This window comes from Crassostrea angulata, chromosome 6 (assembly GCF_025612915.1).
Source record: "Crassostrea angulata isolate pt1a10 chromosome 6, ASM2561291v2, whole genome shotgun sequence".
NCBI lineage: Eukaryota > Metazoa > Mollusca > Bivalvia > Ostreida > Ostreidae > Magallana > Magallana angulata.
In genome coordinates this window covers 53,313,010-53,318,692 of record NC_069116.1, presented here as the reverse complement: position 1 = coordinate 53,318,692, position 5,683 = coordinate 53,313,010, and positions in this window count along the sequence as shown.

The following is a 5,683-nucleotide window of genomic DNA, read 5'->3' as shown; positions in this document are numbered from 1 at the left end:
ATCAGCGCCAATATGTTCGATGGTCTATAAAATTTTTATTTGGTGTTGTTAATCAAGATTTCTGTCTTTAATTGCTGTCCAGATGCATGATAAATGTTGTCAGCGTAGTAAATAGCACCTTTATTTAGCCTTGTGTATTGATGAGTCTAGTATTATTTGAACACTTCTGGTTTTGTCGGTAAGTGATTTCTTCAAAGGAATATTAGTCGTACCAAGTATATTTAACTTGTTTGGTATGGCATAAAAATAGATTTCAAAATTATATCAATTGTTTGAGTTATCTTGTGGAATAAAACATACTTAAACAAGGTTTTAGTAAAATAATATTTTGTTTGAATCTTTGATATAGATAAAAAACAAAACAAAACCGCTACAAAACATTTTCAGATTTTTTCTCGATAACATTTTGTTTTACGGAGTTGTTACGTAATCTAACACGTTTAGTTAACTTGACATTCTTAGTCACGCTCAGCTTTTCTGATTTGTCATGAACTTTACATTGACATTTTAAGTTCAAACGGATAATTGTTCTAAGGTAGCAAGAGACAATTCCCGGTCAATATTTTTGTAAAATTGAGAGTTGCTGTACTTGAAGGGGTATGAGTATTGCTAAAATTCATGAAATAATTTTTAATAACTATTATTAGTTAGAGGGATATCCCTTGTTGAAATTGGTATTTAGGCCCCTAATGTTACAATGTAAGTACATGTACATGTGAAACAGAAGTCAAATGCGAAACATGCGGCTATGACTGTTGTTGACTTTATACAGTGAAATTGCAAGTTACAGATGGGAGGTAAACTAACGTGAAAAGTAGGTGTACTGTAAGCCAACTTTAATTCGTGTGCGAGAAATATTTGCGAGATTTTTTTAGAGCGTCTTTGTCGCGAATATTTCTCGCCAAGAACTAGTCTTTACCGTATGGGTTTAAAAGGCATGGTCACGATTTTGGTCAAATTTTATTTCTCTGTTTTTATTTTATACAATGCTTTATAAATGCGTTTCTAATGATCAAATGGAATTTGAGTGTCATTTGTTGAGTTATAAGCGAGTTACAGGGCTTATAATTCTTCGTCATGTAAACAAGGCACGTGTCCTGTTTTTGTTTACTTATATGACTCTGAAACGTGCTACTACACCTCTAAAACGAACCGTACCGTTCCGTGCAATAAGCGAACCGTTCCGTTCACAAAGCGAACCGTACCGTTCACAAAGCGAACCGTACCGTTCAAAAAGCGTAACGAACCGAACCGTGCAACTGGTGTAGTAGCACGTTCAGGGTCTGTAGGTTCAATATACCAGTGAAATCTTTTTCAAACTTATTTGTCTATCTTATTCATTTTAAGCATGAATTAAGAGTTTCTAACGATTAACAATTTCCTTTTGTGTTTAAAACTAGACTTTTCACTTCAACATTCAAAATGAAAACAAAAGCTTTGTTTACATAACGAAGAATTGTAAGCTCTGTAACTCGCTTATAACTCAACAAATGACCTGAAATTTTGGTTTTTAAAATGCCTTACTGAAGCATTGCAAACATTTAAATCGAAAAAATAATTTTTGACCAAAATCGTGACCATGCCTCTTTAATATCAAAGGAGTGTGGAAAAAGCGAGGTCACGAAAAAGTCATCGGGAACCAGTTTATCTCCGATAAATCGCAAAATAACGTGATTGCGAGTAAAAATTGGTTTAAAGTTCCTTGTTGTGTAATGATTTTATTGTCCAAATTGTAATGCAGATATAAATAAAACACATAAATCATTAATATAAACTTCTGCTATTAAAACATACAAGTGCGTGTGCTTGTTCCATAATGATTTTAATAACAATTCTTTATAAAATCTGTTGAAAAAAAGTTTAATGCTTTAGACTAGTATATCTAAAGGTTAGAAATATTTTGAATGTCAAACACATCATTTAGAGATATTACATGTATGTCATTATGGTCCTAATAGTTTATTGTCAATCATGTTATGTAAATATTTAAATAAAATTCTACATTTTTTTTTTGCTTTTAGGATCATACTGTAAAAGGTTGGCTTATTACTAGACTGATCATAACTAAGCACCAGCTATAGTTTATCATGTATATAATGTATTGTGAAATGAAGCTTAATTATTGTATACTATCACAGAGTAAAAAAGATTGCACTCATGACCGATTTACCAGATGTTCTCATTTAAATAAAATTCTACATTAGTTTTTGCTTCGTGCATCATACATGTACTGTGAAAGGTCGGCTTAGTAGTAAACTTATCATATCTGAGCACTGGTTTCATCACCAATTACATTTAATGTCGTCTGCATTTTGTTTGCTTATAATTTTAGAGATAAATCATTCAAGTGCAAATGCTTTCAGTGGCAGCTAGCTCTTTAAATACATATATTTCTTTTCGTTTCCATATAAAATTTTTAAAAATTGGTTTCTACATTTGGGGTTCGATCCCGGTGCCTTTGGGTTTGGGTGCCGCGCTCAGGCTGTCTTGACTATTCGGTGTTCAATTTATATCGCGTTTTCATAAAGTAACGGTTCCCTTAGGAGTTAATATTATAGCTGGGAACTATTTTCTTGTAAGGAGTTATTCGGTTCTTGTGGTATTTAAACCCAGGACCCAGGCTCTATTGCCATTCGACAACTTAGCTACGACCAATTAGTCGCAAAATTGCTGATGTTTTTCTTTTTTCTCGTTTTTTAAAAGTTAGCTGATCTCGATGTTCTGGCTTCGGCAAGAATATCTTTTTAGGATGCAGTACTTTTTGCGGTGGATACTTTATATTCGGGGCTGGCTGTTCCATGGAAGAAACCAAATTTACTTGTATATAAAAACGATAATAAATTTGGCTAATGTTGTCACCTCCTTCATTATGCGTTTGTTTCGTTTATTTATATGATTATGAACTTGAAATAATTTATGTTCAGCTGAGCGAAGCGAAAGAGAACATAAAATTTATTTTATGGTCTTTATTCTGTATACCACTGACAGGGATGGGGTAATGGTAATTTGTAATGATAATTGAGTGTAATTAATTACAAATTTTGAGGTAATTGAAAGTAATGTGTAATTGGCCAAATTTTCAATTACATGTAATGGTAATTTAATTAATTACTTTCAAAAAAGGCATGTAATTCCAATTACTTTTCAATTACACACTCATGTTCATAAAAATATGAAGCTTTCCAGTACCCATTGTTCCCTACAGTATCAATGGTAAAAGGTCAAGTTAGGAAGAGTAGTTAAAAAGCATTGAACTATTGTTATATATATCCTACTAAATATTTTTCAAAATGAATTTTTTCAGTGATTCAATATTTAATCATAAGTTTCCCAAATTTAATTAAGTACATGTATTTGATGATTTGCTTGATATCTTTTTTCTTAAAAAAATACTCATTTCCCTTCTTATTAGGATAATTAGTGACAATTATCATTGAATTAGTTTTAAAAAATCACTTTTTAATTTATAAACAAAATCAGTGTTATCTAAATTATATAAACTATTAATTAAGCCATTCTTTGTAATTGATAGCCTAATATACATAGAGCTAATATGCATGGATTGAAATGGTGTGAATTGTGTTTTGATAACAATTTAAGTCTGCCCTCTACCTGAGATTAACCTGTATTTGGCATTGTATTTGTAAAGAAAATATAGTGGATAAAAATGCAAAGGAGAAAGTTTTCATATAATAGTTTTGCATGCAGGAAATACTTTAGTTGACATGATAGGTTAGGGGATATGACTTTCAAATGTTTATTGAATATCAAGGTGATATGGGACACCTTCATATTGTGACTACCGGTACCTGCGTTTTGAAATAAACAATAAAACCAACTTTATATTTTTTCTTTCCAAAAATTGTTAATTATAAGAGTAGTTAGCAAATTATCAAACAGTGAAAGTATTTTGATTATGACGAAATTTTATTAACATTATAGACATACCTCCTTAAATGTTTATGTGTTGTAGATAAATCATGGTTTTAGTAAATTTTGATGAAAATGTAATTTGTAATTTAATTAATTACATCTGCAAAGTAATTGTAAGTTAATTAATTACATTTGAAAACTCTTGTAATGGTAATGGTAATTTAATTGAAGAATTTAAGCAAGTAATTGTTATTTAATTAATTACTTTCCATTGCAATTGACCCCATCCCTGACCAATGAAAAGCATTTATATGTAGTAAATACTGTATGTACCTGCTAAACAGAGAGTCGTCCCTAGACTTTGCCAACGCTTTCATCAGTTGTGACCGCTTTGAAGGTACTAATACAGTCAAGTATTTGCTCTTCACAAACGTCCACGTATTCTCTGATCCATATATAATGCCTGCATCAAAAATTCTGTCTTGTAATTCGGGATCAATTCTTAAAAAGTAAAACAAAAACATTTTGTTAAAATCCATTAAACAATCACCATTAGATCAAGAGCTTATTAAAAAAACCCAGGGTACATGAACATTCAGTTGTACATGTATCATCAATATTTGTTGGTTACCAATTATTGTGTATCTCGTTGCTGAGTTTCTCCACAAAATTAAATGTTTAATAAAGTGGTATTATCAATGATTTTTATTGCATTGATAGGATAATTATAGGCACAAATTGACATATCACCGCCATCTTGGATTTATTTCAAACTGTCACATCAGGGGGAAGTTAAGGCAGTAGATGCCAAATTCAAGAAGTGATTTTTATAAAGTACAGACTGGTGTAATGCACCATTCTGGTTGAATCGGTTGTAATCTTTGGTGTTGAAGGAACGAACGGAAGACAGATATGACTGCAGAATAATTCTATCGATGACTTTCAAGTAAAACTTTCACCTGATGTGACAGTTTGCAATAAATCCAAGATGGTGGAAATGTGTACCTTGTGTATTATTTAGTAAGGGGTACATATTTTTTCTTAAGAGAAAATATACATGTATAAAGTCAGTTGCCTGTGACTGAGGACTAAAAATGATTTTAGCCTAAAATGGCCCTTAAAATTCTTTGTTCAGATATAACATCTGAATTTATTTCATTATTTTCATTTTGATACTAGTGGCCACAATTTCGAAATATGGCATCATAAAATTGACATTTTTTGCTATTTCCGCATTTTTAGCATAAGATGGTTTGTTTTCATACAGTTTTTCTTTCTAAAACCATTGCACACATGCTTAAACAAACAAAATATTTTCATCATTCATTTTTCAAAGTGTCTCTCTATATTTCCCATTAGAAAAATGTCCATTTTTGACTGAATTTGAATGAATTATAAGAATAGTGTCAATTAATTGTTACATAATATATTTACTTCAAGTGTGTGCAAATGAATCGAATAAATAGATAAAAAAATATCTATTATCAACGCTTCTAAAAGGTAACATAACAATTTAATGTACTTGAAACACTTTTAAAAACAAGAGACCCATGGGCCCCATCGCTCAACCGAACAATAGTTCTTTGTAACTTTCTATTTCGTAGCACATGCTATATCTATTTTAATCTTGGAACCCTTTTCTGGGGCTCCAGTATTGGTCCGTGGTTTAACAATTTAGAATCTACAATATCTTAAGATGCTTGCATTGTAATCTCACAAACTGTAGCTTTTTAGTTCTCGAAAGAAATTTTTTAAACATTTCCATAATATATTTTTCTATGTTAAACTTTGAACCTCTCTTAGGGCCCCA